Source organism: Ips typographus, linkage group LG15 (assembly GCF_016097725.1).
Source record: "Ips typographus isolate SLU linkage group LG15, UJ_Ityp_2.0, whole genome shotgun sequence".
Lineage (NCBI taxonomy): Eukaryota > Metazoa > Arthropoda > Insecta > Coleoptera > Curculionidae > Ips > Ips typographus.
Genome location: NC_138436.1, coordinates 3,736,382 through 3,754,412, shown reverse-complemented (window position 1 = coordinate 3,754,412; position 18,031 = coordinate 3,736,382). Strand labels below are relative to the sequence as shown.

The window sequence follows — 18,031 nt, the reverse complement described above, 5'->3', positions numbered from 1 at the left end:
TTTTAAATTCTACACTTAATTCTTAAACTTTTACACTATATACAGGGTGTTACAAATTCGATGCATTAGCATTGTTATCTCAGAAACTATTGTTGATAGAGCTTTAGTTAAATGGACGCAACGTTGCGCATTTTATTGCTACATAATTTGGTAAAAAAAAAATTCAGAAGAAGAAGAATCAACCTTTTATCACGTGTGTTTTCTAAGAACGAGCCAGAATGTTTATTATTAGAACTTCAGGTTTTAGTTTTACCCCTCTTGTGCCCCTCACCTCGATCATTTTGTCAGTATGTTTACTTGACAGCATAAAAACATTTATGTTATCTTTTTTTTAATAAAAATTAGACCCTCCTTACTCTACTGCGCAAATATTTGACCTTTTTGAAGTTTCTTTAATACAACTGCTTTTGGCAGACCACATTGGTTTTTTCGTACCGAACCTACTAAGGGAGTATCTGAATCGATTAATCGCATAGCTAAATGAATGCTAGTGTATCAGTTATCGGTTACAACTGTTTTGCCTGCGTTTGAAATGTCTTCAGCTAGGTCCATGACAAGTCCATTTGGTGTAGGTTTTAAACCATTATTCTATTTCGAAGTGAAAACTTTAAAATTGTAAGTACACGCCATTCCAGAGCAACAACTTTAATAGTTATTTATACAGCAAGTGACTCAAACTATTTTTACGTCATCTAAACAGGTTTAAATCGCGTGTTTTATACTAGTTATTTATACAGCAATGGACTTTTTTTTATTAAATTTCGACTTATATAAAAAAAATTAAAATTACAGTTCTATTAAGTTTGCACTGCCCCCCGTAGATGTGACATTGATGTTTGTTTGTTTACATCTGTAAATAGGCCAATGTCATTCAGAGTGATTTAATTTTTTTTTAAACATCTAGTGAATAAAAATATGTTTAAATCGTTGCTAAGCGTTGAATAATTGACTAAAAACAGGACGAAATTTAATACAATATTTTATTAAATTTCGTTCTGTTATTAGTCAATTATTCAACGCAACGATTTAATCATATTTTCGAAGCTTAACAATCATACTGACCATATTTGGACGATACTGTTCTTGACAAAACCTCCAATAATTCCCCCTACACATTAATAGACCATCCATGTTGTTTATCAATTTGTCTAAATATTCTTGGATTGTGGTCCGAATAATAATGGAAATTATGTCTATTTACGAACCCGTTTTGTGGAAGGCTGCTTTCAAGTTAAGCCTTATTTTAGCCTGGGCCCAGTTACAAAATTCCATGCGTTTTTGGAAATCTTCCTCAAGAAGTTCCTGATGAAACATGATGTGATACGCGTGGAAATGGTTTTCCTTTAAAATACGTTGCACAGAGCTTTTACTAACGTTCTGCGCATCAGCCACTTTCTCCTGACTTACAGAGGGGTTTTCCACGACTTGCAACATTACATCCAGTTTCTTTTCTTCTGTTCGAACCGCCCTATCTCGAACTGGTTTGGGGTAATCCACTTTCCCGGTTTGTGAAAACCGTTCCAATAGATTCTGAAAGCTCCGTTTATCTGGATGGCGTCGTTCTGGATAACGTTCTGCGTAAATCCCACTCGCAAAAAAACAGTTTTTTTGGGACACAATATGAAAAGCACTCCCAATAAGAAAATCATATCCACAAGCTCTTATCTGTTATAATTCATTATAAAAGACGCCTAAACCACTTAAGTAAGATATGAAATGTCATATAACAATTATTTTTTATTTGTCAAAAAAAGCTTCATGTCACTTTAACCGAACCTGTAATTAAATTGATATATCAGAGCCATCTTATTTTTTTTTTAATTCAACTGCTTTTGAAACAAGCACGGGTTTAAACGGGTAAAACGGGTTTTTGGCAAATATCTTTAAAACGGTTATGAATATCGGTAAGGATATAATCAGAAAAAAGTTTTGTTTTTTAATTCAGCATCCAATGAAAATATACAGGGCGTTCTATTTACAATAAGAATGAAAAGCTCTTTAAAGTTCCAAAGATTTGACAGTAAATTTTGGAGACCCTGTATAATTTAGATCGTCCAAATTTGGTCAGTATGATTGTTAAGCCTTGGTTAATGCATTTCTGGTTTAAATCAAATAACCACCTACCAGTTTTATTTTTAGAAACTTGTATATCCAGTGATGTATAACCAATTTTTTTACATTTTATTTTTTTGCGCCCATTTTTGTTAATCGATTTTAATAACATTATAGGATTATGTAGAAAAACAAAGAAAACACCTAAACATGTAGAAAAATAGGGGGGTTGCAATTAAGGAAAATATGTCATCATGACGTCACATTTTTGTGGGACACCCTGTATAACCAAAACTATTTTCCATAAAAGATAATGTGTACAAAATTTGAAAGTCCTAAAATAAATAATAACTCAGCTGCAAACGACGGGAGCTGAGAAGAATCACCCTGTATATGCTTAGTATTCGAATTCATAATGTTCAATTTTCAAAGTCCCTACGGCATGCAAGGACAAGTGATTGGTACCAAAATTATTGTTCTTGAAGCTATTGCAACTTTTTTGCATTTTTATGAAACGGAAGAAGATTTAACGTAAGCCATTTGTGCCAACTGTTGCATGTACAATTTTATGGGTCCCTTATGTTAAAATGGCTATTTCATAAAATCAGAAGATTTAAGAGCAGCTTAACTGCTCTTCAAACCATTGCAACTTTCTTGCACAATTTTCATGAGACCCTGATGTTACAATGGCTAATATGTAAAATAGTTTTGCAAAATGGAGGAAAAATGACGGACAAAAAAATTCTTAAAGCCGTTATAACCATTATATTTACAATTTTTATGGGTTCCTTATGTTAAAATGCCTGACAAATATCATATTGCAGAACAACGAATTATCCTTCAAGCCATTGCAACTTTTTGCACAGTTTATTGGGACCCTCAAATTAAAATTACTGATTTGCGAAATAATAATATTGTAAAATAAACTTGCATTGCAGATTGACCATTGTTGCACTAGTTTTAATTACCCACATGGCCATTGTAACTAGTATTATTATGGGTTGTGGTTAATCCAAGTTAAATTGCTGGAATCACTAATTTAGAATTAAGATTTAAATAAACATCTTCAAATTCATTATACGTAATATGCTTTGAAACATTTTGTTGTCTTCGCTACGCGGCTCTAGGATGGATTCCGAGTTTATCGGTTAACTCTTAAGCCGGGTACAGACTTGAACCTCGTCGCGTATCGAACGCCATGCCGAACCGAACCGCGAGCAGTCTGGACGTCGGAAAAAACGTCACCGCGAACCTGATAAGCGTTGCGGAACGCGGCGCGCCGCGTTGCGGAGCTTGTCGGTATTTCGACGAAACATCAAAAGAGTGGTTGCGGTACGGCGTATGCAAGTCTGGACGTGCACTGTGCAGTTTTGATATTTGGTCAGTGCTCAGTCAACATTCAGTTGTACATGCGACATGGAGTGGTCCGAGGAAAATATTCTGTTTTTAATTGAGTTGTACAGAAAACATGAATTATTATGGAATTCAAAACATCTATTATATTACAACAAAATAAAAAAACATGATGCATGGACAAATATAGCTGAAGAATTAGATACAACTGTGGATGAATGTAAGAGAAAAATCACAAACGTGCTTTCATCTCTGCGGCGGGAGAGAGCAAAAATTTAAAAAAGTACTGGAACTGGAAAAGGTGGGTTTATTTAATTGTTTTTATAACAGTAATGAATACATTCTTTTACTTATTTCTAGGAACTGATGAAATTTATGAAAGTAGCTGGTTTGCTTATAAAAGTTTGACGTTTCTTCACGATAAGAATAAACCACGAACAACTTTAAGTACGGTAAGTCAACATATGTTTTTTTTTTAAATTTCTTACAGCCATATGTATAAGTATAGCAGGAATTTTACGTCTTTTTCGAATTTTTACGCGTATTCATATTGCCATTCAAGGCGATTTTCAGTTTGAAAATATTGTGATAATTTTTCGCGAATTTCGTGGGCACTTTTACACGATTTTCGTGGTACATTCCTAAGAGGAAGAAATGAAGTCGTTTCTTCATCGCTGGCGGTCCTTCTCCAGCTGCCTTCAATAATGTGGCCATCTACTTCCGTATCAAATGTCCCGGGAGGTGTATACATGTTTATAGAATTACAACTTTTTAAAAAATTGTGTAAATGAACTACAGTCATTACTATTAGCTCGGCCTTTTCTGGTTCCAGTAGTAGGGGCTTCCGAAGAACTCGAAAAACGGCTGAAGAAATGCCAAACACATTTTCCACAACTCGGCGTGCTCGACACAAACGATAATTGTATACTCTTTTCAAGGATCCTTTAGAATGCACCACCGGAAAAGGTTTCATGAGGTTTTCAGACAAAGCAAAAGCTTCATCACCGATAAAAAAATAAGGAACGTCTGTTTGCCTTCCATTTAAAGGTTCAGCTTGAGGAAAACACAATGAATTTTGTTCTAATTTCTTGTAAAGTTGGCTCTGTTTAAAAACACCACCATCTGAAATTCTTCCTTGACATCCAGCGTTTGCGTACAAGAAGTTATAATTGGCATCTACCACAGCAAACAGGACAATACTAAAAGTACTTTTATAATCGAAATATTCGCTGCCGCTATTGATAGGAGATTGAAGAACAACATGTTTGCCATCCAAAGCTCCCAGGCAATGCGGAAAGTTCCACATTTTCTCGAACTGCTCAGCAATGGTTAACCATCCGTTTTGTGTTGTAGGCACCTAAAAAATAAGTTTCAAAATAAGTAAGGTTTGAAATTAGTGGTTAAATGATTGATTACTGCGAAAACTATAACTATTTTTTTTATAAAAGGAAAAAAGTTTACTAAGCAGCTTATAACTAGAAAGAAAAAATGTATATGGAGTTTTTCCTCAAAAATGTAATGCAGAAATGATGAAAGATAGTCGATAGTGGTTCACATTTTTGCGGAAAAACCCATAAGATGAAAATCTTATTAATATCTATGCGTTTCAATTTCAAGCTTGAGGCTTTTTGTTAATCACAACTATTATTGCTAATTGCAGATTCCCGATGATGACTTGGAATCTGAAAATCCAGCAGCTCTACCTACTGACGATCCGCCTCCATCTCTTGACGATCCACCTAGCAACAATACTCAGGAACAGCAACTCTTCGTAATATTTCTGGCACAATTCCGAAAAGAACGAAAAAGTGCAATGCCCAAGAACAAATATTGATATGTGTGAACAAATATTGAATGAACAATTGATATGTTCATTAATAAAATGGCAAATTATTAAAGAACCTTAAATATATTATCACAATCTGTTAAACTTACTCACCTGAACATTTTCTCTAAATACCTCCAGTAACGCTGCACACACTCCTGGAATTATCTCACTAATAGATTGCTTAGAAATTCTGAATAAATATTGCAAGCTAGTATAAGAGTCTCCTGTTGCTAGAAACCGCAGTGTTAGAGCCAATCTGTCTTGCACTGATATAGCTTTTCGAAATCTTGTATCCTGCTTTTTTATTTTGGGGCCAATCATATTGAGTAGATATTCAAAATCTGTAGGCGACATTCTAGTCAAATTTCTATAGTGCCCACTAATGTGTTGCATCTTTAAATCAGACAATAAAGCTCGACCTCCAGTTATAGCTCTATTTCTGTAAATATCAGTTTGCCACCATCGTCGTGGTTTGCGCTTACGGCTCTTTTTTTCCAATTCGAAATGAATGGTATATGCTGCAGCTGCAACTTCCATGATCGATCTTTTTCACAAAACTAAATCAGATGACCGGGCAGAAAATTGGAACGCTCTTCGGATACGGTTTGTTGTTGCGGAACGAAGTTCAGTGAGGCGTTCGCTTCGCGGTGGCGTTCATGAAGTTTGCAACGAGGTTCGCGGCGTGGTTCAGTTGCGGAATGTGGTTCAAGTCTGTACCCACCTTTAGCGGTGCGTAATTTGACTAATAAAACACACCCTAGTGGAGCAGTAATTTTTTTTTCGAAAATATTATTTTTTTTTGTTAATTACCATCCTTTAAGTGATTACTAATAACAGAAAAATTTAAAAAAAACACAATATGTTAAGTAGTTTTTTGATAAATGGGTGGTTCATAATGCAGACCACGGCGCCAGAAAATCAAAAGCGAGTTTAAAAGCAAACATATATTAAAAAGTAATTTTTACAAATTAAGTGGCTCTTAAAATTAGGCATGGTAATTTTGGAAACAGTCTTTACGTTTGCCCAAGCACAAAGGAACTTTACATGTGGAACAAAGCCAATCCGTCCTTACTGGATTCGTTTTAGTGCTGCAAAGGGCACACCTTCTTCTGATGAGCAGATGACTGTTGCCTTATCTCTATGAGTACGTAAGGCTTAAATTTCTTTATTTCAACTTCTGACGAGGTAAAAGAGTTTCTCTTTGGGTTCACAAGTCTTTCAGAGGGTAATCCATTTATGACACTTCGTCTAAAATCTTTAGCAGATATTTGTGGTAACTTTAACCGATTATAGATATTGTTTGAATTTATAATTGATGCGTCCAGTAAGTAAAAAAAAATTCGATGCCACCACTTTTTACTGCGGCGGTCAATTTTGTAGTACGAAAGTCTCTGGTAAAATATGTCAACTCCGTTCATGTTATGGTTGTAATCACTTACTACTTGGGGAAACGGAACATCGATAGTTTGGCCATCCTTCTCTTTTCTTTTGACCTGTCCTACGTCTTCTGGCTGATGATAATTTGACAACATGTGAACACATCGTTTGTCTCTCCATTTCATTGCTAACAAACCAGTATCGCTTGTAAACCATTGTATATCACCGCGTTTCAAGCTCTTGTCTGGCTTGAATTTCGGCATATGGCGACGATTAACATTTACTGTACCAACAGCATGGATTTTCTTCTGTTTTAATTGTTGCTGTAAATCAACAGAATTAAAAAAGTTGTCAATATATAGCACATGGTTTTTATTTTCCAAGTGTTTAGTTAAATTATTAACGATTATTGCACCAAGGCACTTTTCTACGTCACCGGTAGATGATTTCCCAGTATACATTTCAAATTTTATGCAGTATCCTGTTTTGTCCGCTAACATCCATACCTTATATCCTCTTTTGATGGGTTTTTTGGGCATATACTGTTTTAGACTACTACGGCCCTTGAATTTGATCATTGACTCATCTACTATGATCACTTGATCAGGATTTAGGCATTTCTCAAAGTTGTGAAGTAACAAATCCATCATGGGGCGAATCTTATAAAGCTTATCATACTTTGGAGAAGCTCTTGATGGCATCAGTGTGTTATCAACTAAATTAATATGACTCAAAAGCCACCCAAATCTTTTTTGTGTCATCACTGAGCTGATAAAAACATCGTTCAACTCGGGTGCAGTTGACAAATAATCTTTATAGCTGGGACTGCGTTTTTGCGGAACATAGGCTTTTCCAGTCGACAGTTTCTCTTGTTCGGCATAAAGATTGGTTTGGAATACTATAGTATCAATAAACTGATTTGTGACCAACAGTTTAAAAAGGACCAAACCGGAATTTTACTTCTGGACCACTGCTCTTTTAGTACAGAAAGGGGAATGTTGTCACTTTGATCCTCTTCTTCGGCATCAGAAACTGGCAGATTTTCTTTTTCAAAGGCAACTGGCAGGTTGACCATTACAGTGTCGTCCTCTATATCAGACGAAATATCATTATCCGACTCAAACCCTGAAGGCATTGAATCAACATAAAAAGTGTTCATTTGTGCGTAAATTTCATCACGAGTTAACCCTCCTACGGGTCTAAATGGGAGTTCATCCATATCTATAAGAAGATGTTGGTAAACACTTTTGGTAAGTGGAGAGGTGGTACTAAAAAAGGACCACAGAAAAAATTAAAAAATTTCGAAAATTTCTATACAAATTTATAAACAAAGTAATTATACTTACTAATTAGATGTATCCTCACATTTGAGTTAAAGAATTTAATAAACATAACTATTTTGCATAAAACAAAACCGCCTTTTGTTTACTACAACCTCAAATTTATGTCGAAATACTCGTTAGCACCACGTGCTTATCCGCGAAACAACGTACTGGCCGCCTGACATTGAAGCAACGTGATATAATGCCTATAGAGCAAGCGCCGATAGGTGGTTTAAATTGTATGCTTTAGCAGCGCAGTGCAAAGTGATTTTGAAAAGTGGTATATTTTTTGAACCACCGAACCGCAAAATGATCAGAATGGGTGGTTCAAATTTTCGACCATAAATACGCTAAGAGTTAATGTGTGTGTTTTTTAAAGTTAAGGTTGAAAAATGTTTAGAATATGTACTGAAACTAATAATTGACACTGCAGCACCTGAATCTACTTCAAACCTAAATAGCATATTGTTCACAAGTAAAGACACAGTAAATTTACTTCTAAAACCGACATACTCTTTGCTATGTATATTTCCTCAATATCATGAACTTGTTGCTTACCTGTACTATTGCCGTTCTTCATGCACACCTGTGCTACATGCCCTTTACTATTACATTTTGAACAATTCAAATTTTTAGCCTTGCATACATTGGCCAAATCCTGATTTGAACCACATCTAAAACATTTAAAATTAGAATTAGAACTACTATTCTCCCGTATGGATGGTTTCTGCTTAAACTTGGAAACATTTCTACTTCCCTGAGCTTGCACAGAATGTAACTGAGATGCGGGATACGGCTCAGTTACACTAAAACTGTGTAACTGAGCCGCATCCCTTGCTGAGGTTTCCATGCTTACAGCAATTTCGGTTGCCCTCTCAATGATCAGTTTCTTCTGCTCCAATAGCCGACTCTGGATATTTTGAGAACTTTTTGTAAGTAATATCCAAAGTTACAAGTTGTAGCCAGCCTCTGTAAAGCTGTGAGGTAACCCTGGCATGATTCCCCTTCTCTCTGTTTTCTCTGAAGAAACCGAAAATTTTCTGCAATTTCCAAAGGTTCAGGATTGTAGTGTTGTTTCATAATCTTCACTAAATCATCATATGACTTTGTAGATGGTAATTCTGGAGAAATCTTATCACATAGAACATCATAAGCTTCAGGACCCATGTAGTGTAATAAATAAGCTGCTTTCTTATTTATAGGAACTGTGAACACATTAAATGCACTTTCTAACCTCATTAACCATCGGTCGAACTTCTTTTGAGGATCGTAGGATTCGATTGAAAATACTAAATATATCTCGTTGTTCTGTGGCCATTGTAATATGCTAGGTCCAATGTACTTCCACGTTTCTAGTCCCAGCAGTGTAATGGAATTGTAGGTCCGTACTGTATCCTCGTCGCCAAACGTCGTGCTCGGAGTAGGGTGTGTAATGAATATCCTCAACTGCTTAATAACTGCATTTAATCACAACTTAATAACTAATGAATTTGTAACAAAGTATTCAGTCAGTCCTTGTAAAAACGTGCCAATTCGGAATCATTGCCCCGAAATTGAAATCTTTATTTTTCCCGGATGACATCCATCATTCCCACACAAGTGCGTTAATTAAATTAGGCCTATCTTACAGATCTGTATCTGCTATATGCTTAATACTTCACTACTTTTTCATGTGGGTGAGAAAGCATAACTTTTATAAAGAAAATGACTTAAACAAGGCTCAAATTACCCACCAAGAAGAACAGTGCATAAAAGAGCAAGTTTTAATATTAGTTAACTATTTTTACTGAAATTGACATTAAAATGAAAAGCATTGCAGTTTTACGTTAACACAATAATCTTAACAATAATCATCATTATTTACTTTGCTAAATTGCATTATTGAACGTCAAATCAATATGTATTATATTTAGTGTCTCTAATCTAAAAGCATGTTTAAAGTATAGTAATAATGAGGTAGTTTGCAGTGAGTACAAATGATGAACTCAAGACACCGCCTGTATGAGACATCTTATGAGTACTATGATTATAAAGCTAACACCTTTGTGCAGTTGCAGTGTTTTTAAAACCAAGTAAATTCTTCTGAATTTTTAGATAATTTGATTATCCAAGCTATTCCCTTTCTATAAATAATATCTCAGATAGACAGGAATTAACATTAAGGTTGATTTGATTATTTTAATCAGAGTAAACTATTTGGGAAGCTACAAAAAGTATCTTGTAAAACTGTGACAGTCCAAATTTTCTATGTTTTATAATGTAACATCCTGTATATTATTGAATTTTTGAATTTACTTATTGATTGATTGCTCAGGAAGACTTGTTACATCTAGCGTGCACCGTTTTGTGATTTGTGTTTTTTATAAGCTATGTGATAATATATATCAGTTTTAATTTAGGCTGGGCATTTTTTTTTAAAACAAAAATTAGAAATGTTTTCTTTTTGTTTTGACTATGCAGGGTGGAGCATAAAATTGTGGCAGATAAAATATGGGTATTTTTAAATAGAACCACATTTTTTAATACATTTTAAATTCTACACTTAATTCTTAAACTTTTACTTTATATACACGGTGTTACAAATTCGATACATTAGCATTGCTATCTCAGAAACTATTGTGGTAAGAGCTTTAGTTCAATGGAGAAGTTGCGCATTTTATTGCTAAATAATTTGGTAAAAAAAAATTCAAAACATTTTATTACATGCGGAGTAAATTCCAAAATAATCATTAATAAAGTGGTAAAAAACAAATAGAAATTTGACTTTTTCGGTTTTTGTCGGAAATCTCCGGATGTTATAAAAAGTTCATTTAAAATTTTTTTTAGGTATTCAGCTGAAATCGGTTAAAACACGTTGACGTTTTTTATGTTCTTGTCGTAATATTATTTTCTTTGTTTCAGATATTCTCCCGGTGAAGCGAGATGTATAAAAAGTCGTACAGGGGAACGCTGGGACTTCTTATTTATTTTACTAATATACTGTTACGATTTTCCCGTGGGTTTACACAAAGTCAATTTAACTCAACAATTAATAAATTTATTTACACTCGCGAAACGCTTCGCGATTTGCTTCGAATCTTCCAGGTGCGGCGCTTCCTAACTGTGGCCTACTTTAATACGCGCCCGGCCAGATATTACGGCGCATCGGTTTCATCGAGTATCGAGCATAGTAGGCCCAAATCGTAACAATACTAAAGATTGGGGCGCGGGTTGTGTGTAGTTTTATTTGCTATTTCGATTTGCTGTTATGTCATATGCAACATTTTCCTATCCACAATATTTGGCCGCATATTTTTTATTTAATGTCCGACTAAATGGAGATGTATTACATGAATTATCATTCCTTTAAATGTCAATCTACGCATGGCGAACTGAGTAACTGTGCAGAAGTTGACCCTCACCTCGATCATTTTGTCAGTATGTTTACTTGACAGCATAAAAACATTTATGTTGTCTTTCCAATTTTTAAAAATTAGACCCTCCCTACTCTGCTGCGCAAATATTTGACCTTTTTGAAGTTTCTTTAATACAACTGCTTTTGGCAAACCACATCGTTTTTTCCGTACCGTACCTACTAAGTGAGTATCTGAATCGATTAATCGCATAGCTAAAGGAATGTTGGTGTACAGGGTGTCCCATTTTCGACACTTTTGTAAGGTATCTCACTTATTTTTAAAGATACGGGGTTGCGGTTTTTGCGACAGTGTGTTACTATTTTGTGAAATTTAACATAACGTCAGCAGAATTGTCATAACCCATTTCGTTGTTAAGATACAGGGAATAATTGAAAAATATCATTGTTGAGGTACCCGCCGTATCTCAGATATCTTTAAACTTTTTGAAGAGGTGAAAACGGATTCTAATAGATATTTTTCCGTAGAATCCAGTGACGTAGTTTATTTTTTGCTGAAATCTTTCGTTTTTTAATTATGACATAAACATATGTTGAATATAAAACACCTTGTATCACAACGTAGTACCCTGCTGTGGTGGGTAATTTGATTAAGCACAACAAAAAGTTGTATTTGATTTTTATGGCTTTTTTAGAAAAATTATATAAATTTTTACTTGCTTTTCTCCAATCCTTCCATTCCTTACGTTTCACTGGGACAGAACTCAGAATATCTGTTAATTCACACCATAGTTTTGACACGTCTTTGTAAGACACTCCATTTGAAAGTTTTCCGGTTTGTAAAATTGGAGTTTTCTTTATAAATTCCATCATAATTCACTTTTGTTCTTCCGTCATCGGAGAACTTTTAGTTTTTAAATCTATAAACATAACACATTATAACAATAAATTAACGTAAAAGTGGATTTTCTTACCCATTTGTCAGACTTTAATTTGGTTACCCATCAATAAATTATTAATCACAGCTATACAGGAACAAATGTTACAATAATAATAAATTAAATAACACCGTTCAGGGGGGCAGCCGGCAGGGTTAAGTAAACCCAGCTGATTCCACTTTTTTATCAATATTTATTATTAGATTACCCACTAAACAAAATAACGTTGTTTCAATACAATTTAGTTTCTATGTTTCTTTGTTTCGTTATTTATTTGACACATTTACATCTTTTTTAAGTTTAAACGTTCGTTATATGTCCCGCAACTCAACATTCTCCCTGTTACGTTAAAAATGTTCCTTTTTAGTTTTGACTCCGTTACGAATCTGCAACAAACCTGTGTCAACTTACAAACGTACAACCGATTATGAAACGGTTATGTTTGATCTAGCACGTTTTCCTAACGTTTCTTTATAGAACATTTTCGTTGTGGCTACGACATTAAACCGAAACTGTGTCTAACCAGTATCGACACATGCTGGTGTAAAAATCGTTCCAGCATCGTTTCCATTTCTACAGGGTTAGTTTCTATAATGTGACAAGCTGAGGTTGTTTATTATTTATTTTTCAATTTAGAAAAAAAACTTATACAAACGTTAAGATATTTGCATAAATATTTTATACGTGCTGTCAATAAAAAAATAAACGTAGATGGCAAATCAAGAAATTCGCCTGAATATACGTTTTTCCAAACGAACACTCTGCATATATTTTACATAAATAAATTGGCTGCATTTTGTCACTTCAAAAATACATAGGTAAAGCACTGACATTTTCGTCTTTGAAACGGCAGAAATGCAGGAAAGCGGTTCATTTATGTAATAACATTTTCACATCACCACAGCTTGTCACATTATGAAAAGTAATTCTGCACATGAATAAATAAATCTCCTTTCTGCACTGGCATATACCTACAGTGTGACCCATTTAGAATGGAAACACCTTTATAAAATTTTAGGTTATTAACCGATTTCAATGATTTTTTTTTTGAAATAATTAGGAATGAAATGTCTATTACGGGAGAAAATTTTAAATATTTATTTCAGTTTTCAGGTCATATTACGATACTTTTTCTTGATAGAAAATGGAGAATTTTTATTAGCGATTTTTTTATTGAAAAAATTACTACGCCACTGGATCTATAGTGCTTTCAAATAGCTGTGAGCAAAATTTCATAAAAATCCATTCATTAATAACAAAGTTATGACAAATTAAAATTCAAAAATACTCTAAGCTAACGGTCACAAAAGAACACCCTGCATCAACTGTTGCCATGGAAATTGTGTTACTATTTACTTGTTTATTATTAATTATTAATTGATTAATTTAATCGTTACAAAAATCTAACTGTAACAAAAAATTATCACCCAATTTAAATCTAATAAATTACTATATTATTATTTAGAATGCAGTTGCCTCTACTAATCCACCATTTAGTTCAATACATTTGTCGTAGCGCTTCCGAATATTTGCGGTTACATTGCGTAGTTGTTCGGGGCTAATTTCTGCACATGCTTGTCGAATTCGTGCGCATAGTTCATTTCTGTCTGTTGGGCGGGTTTTGTAAACCTTTTGTTTGAGAAGTCCCCAGAGAAAAAAGTCTAAACTTGTGAGATCTGGAGATCTAGGTGGCCAATCTATCAACGGACTTCCACGACCTATCCACCGGTTTGGAAAATGTTCGTTCAACTATTGACGAACAGCTCTGGCATAATGAATTGAACATCCATCCAACTGGATAAATAAATTCAAACGTTCATTGAGTGGAAGATCGTGAATTTCATCCAACAAGTTGGTATTTAAAAGTCGTAGAAAGTTTTGCGCGTTCATGTTGTCTTCAAAAAAAAAAGGACCAATAATTCGCTCATTCAGTATCCCACACCATACGTTGATTTTTTGAGAATACTGGCTTTTACAGTTTATTACCCATCGGGGATTTTCCGTTGCCCAATAGCGACAATTTTGTGATGACACTACTCCGTTTGTAGTGAAAGATGCTTCGTCGGAAAACAACACATTTTTTAGAAAGTTCCTATCGCTTAAATATAACCCTTGGGCCCATAAACAATATTCCAAACGTTTATTTTCATCACCTTCTTGCAATGTATGTAAAAATTTTGGTTTGAAAGGTTTAATATTGTTTGCCTTAAGACATCGCCGAATATTTTCTCGAGGTACATTCAAATCTAAACTAGCATTGCGTAAACTGGCATTTGGACTATTTCTAAAATACTCTAAAATTATTTGATTATTCACTTGTCTTCTTTGCACAGGATTACGTTTTAAAAGCAGTTTGGATACTGCACCACTTTCACAAAAAGTTTTATTTATTTTATTCACAGTACTGCAGCTAATGTTTGGACGATCTGCGTGTCTTTCATTAAATACTCTACAAACCTCTCTGGCACTTCTATCGTTATCTCCCAAAAGACGAATAACTTCAATTTTCTCTCCCAAACTTAATCTTTCAGCCATGATTCAAAATAATTAAAAAGCTGTCATAAAATTTTGATGCCGATAGTATGCAAATAATGATAATTGACACTGACAGTAAATAGTCGCAAATAATAACACAATTTCCATGGCAACAGTTGATGCAGGGTGTTCTTTTGTGACCGTTAGCTTAGAGGATTTTTGAATTTTAATTTGTCATAACTTTGTTATTAATGAATGGATTTTTATGAAATTTTGGTCACAGCTATTTGAAAGCACTATAGATCCAGTGGCGTAGTAATTTTTTCAATAAAAAAATCGCTAATAAGAATTCTCCGTTTTCTGTCAAGAAAAAGTGTCGTAATATGACCTGAAAACTGAAATAAATATTAAAAATTTTCTCCCGTAATAGACATTTCATTCCTAATTATTTCAAAAAAAAAAATCTTTGAAATCGGTTAATAACCTAAAATTTTATAGAGGTGTTTCCATTCTAATTGGGTCACACTGTATAACAGATCTTAAAGTTTAAAAATAAGTCTTTTATGAAAATCCAAACCAACCAAATAAAAGTTACTTTCAGGTAAATAACATTAAGTTAAACGTAAAGTAAAAAGTTTTGATTCATCAAAATCCTTGTCGAGAGCGTTCAACAAAATGGTTCTGCCTTACGAATACGACTTAGTGCCGTAGCAGTAAAGGTATAAAAAATATTATTAAACCACTAATTTTAAATTATTATTTATGGTATAATATAACATATTCCTGTTAAAACAGATCTTTTAGTATTTCACATTATTTGCATATAAAATGCAGGGAAAAAAATATGTATTTAAAAAATACATTTAAAATAAATTAATGAACAGATTCTAAATAAAAACAAATCGTAACTTTTACTAACTACAAATATACAGGGTGTCCCGTGACTCGACAGACAAAGGTATACCAAGACAAAGGGTTCTAAAGAGTTATTCTGATGAACAAAATTATAGCAACCATAAGTCAATTCGTTTTTGTATCAGAGATATTCAAGAAAATATGAAAAGCCTAATAATGAATAGTGAAAGTTGTTTGTTGCATATCTAATTTTTCCAAAGCAAAAAAGAATTTACCTATATGTATAGTGGCTCTGACCTTTTGTCATCAGAATGACTCATAGAACACCTAGACATGGCAAAGGTATTGTCGGTCGAGTCACGGGACACCCTGTATACTTAACTTATATTTAGTATATCATATATCTTATGAGTATAATAATAAAAAATAACTACGCCTATCCTAATGATAAATCTTGTTCACCTGAAAGTTTAACATATATTTTATTAATGTATTGCATTAAATAATCCATTTAAAAATATCAATTTGAAATCAAGTTCGATTTCTTATTTATGACTGCTCTGAACGCGATGAAATTAATTTAAGCACCTTTTCAATCTTTGGTTCCCACGTCGGAACCAATCCATCATATACGTTTCAATCTCTTTATCCGTGGCTGACTTGAATACGTGCTGTACGGTTTCTGTGAAGTAGATACATAATAAATGTAAAACATAATACATTTAGACAAAAAAAAAATTGCTTTTTAATATCCGAACAAATTCAGAGTCTTTTACTCTGAAATTATTTTTTTGGCCTGTCCAAGAACACTGAACCGCCAATTCATTGGTAAAAATTGTCGCTAATCCTCTTCTAGTGAAATCGGCTGCGTTTTTTCCCGATACTTGCAGGAACTTATGCATCTGAAATGTTTACAAGTGATAACATACTGCCACAAACTTTCATTGTAAATGCGATGTTACCTACCATTTGCTTTTTATTCTCTTCCGTTTTTATTATCTCATTTTCTGCTTCTAAAAGGAGAGTTATTGAAGATACCTGTAGTTTTATTGGCAGCGACAACTCCATGTTATTTTCTGGAACCTGCTTATTCGAAATTTCTAATGCGTTTAAACGCATTAATACGAATTTTAATGTGTTCTCAATGCTAATTAATTTGTCCATAATTTGAGTGTTGGAAACTTCTACATCTATGACTTCTATATTTTGGTTAACTTGTGAAGTTCCTAAAAAAACATTGATGTTAAAAATAACCATTATTATAAATCCGTTTGGGTTTGACTTTACAATACATTGTGAAATAAATACTATATAGACAGTTTCATAACTAAGCTGTTAATAATTTTTGACTAAAAAACTTAAACTAACTTATTCTAGTCTTCATACAAAATCATTAAGAGTTTTTTCCTTTTTTCTTTTGCAACTTCTGGTGGCAAATTATTCAAAACAGCGCAGATGTGGTCAGTACATGATTTATTCTCGCTGTGCGGAACCTTCATCTGCTCCGATATAGTTCAGGCAACGGAGAGCAACTCTGTGGCCTCAACAATGGGTTGTTGACTAGATTTTTTCCTTTTTTTTTCTGAAAAAGGGAACAGATTAAGGTCGTCGTCGAAAATATTTAAAAAATACTAATCATTTATTACCAGATCGTGGTGTTTCTACAGGATCTATTATTGGATCATGTGTTGTAACTGTCTCTTCTTCTAAATGTTTGCTAGTGGAAGCCTCAGGCGACAACAGCACCTCCATAGTGTCCCATATGGACCCTGGCGACGATACTGAGGCAATTGATGACGCTGCCGAAAGCGGTCTTGTCATTGACGTAGTTGGGAGTGGGGTAGTCGTATGAGTTCTGTTTGAATGACATACCCATGTAGTGCCATGTACTTCATTGAATCATGCAACATCATTATCTAAACTTACTTTCTTGGTCGGTGGCACTTTTCAAAAAACATCATTTTTTTATATAATGGCCACCTCACTTCTGCCGAAGATCCCGACTTAGGCCCTTCGCGTTTCTCGCGGGTAAACTTGTTTCGTAGAGTCTTCCACATCTTTTGGCAGTCTTTTACTAAAAAAAGAACGGTATTATGGTAATAATTGGATAATAAAAACGCATCTCAAACAAGATACCTGAAATTTTTAAGGCAGCCGCCATGTCAGCCCATGCGGCTTCCTTTTTTATATTATTTTTGTAGTCCTTGTGGGCCAAGTTGTACAGGTATTCATAGTTTTGAATCAGGTCTATAAGCAGTTCCTCCGTCTCTACAGACAACCCTACTCCTACTTCACTTTCTCCTTGCGATTCCTCCATGTCCATCTCAAACACAACACAAAACGACGCAACACAACAAAAAAACGCACAGATAACCAAGCCAAGCCAAGAAAACGGGCGAATGACTGGAACGTGCCTTTTAATAATTTTGTGTTGACGTTAGAAATGTCAATATTATCTGATCTGTTTAAGCACTCTCAT

The 18,031-nt window shown here is 34.2% G+C and overlaps 1 long non-coding RNA gene across 2 annotated transcripts; it reads left to right on the top strand.

The window, feature by feature from the left end:
* The first annotated feature begins 567 nt into the window (after positions 1 to 567).
* Positions 568 to 5,310, top strand: LOC145738107 (uncharacterized). 2 transcript variants are annotated; one of them, XR_014180595.1, is made up of 3 exons: positions 568 to 3,706; positions 3,766 to 3,857; positions 5,066 to 5,310. It is a non-coding gene; the product is annotated as an uncharacterized LOC145738107 (long non-coding RNA). The 2 variants fall into 2 exon arrangements; XR_014180594.1 differs by having other exon boundaries at positions 568 to 3,857.
* Positions 5,311 to 18,031: the final 12,721 nt, after the last annotated feature.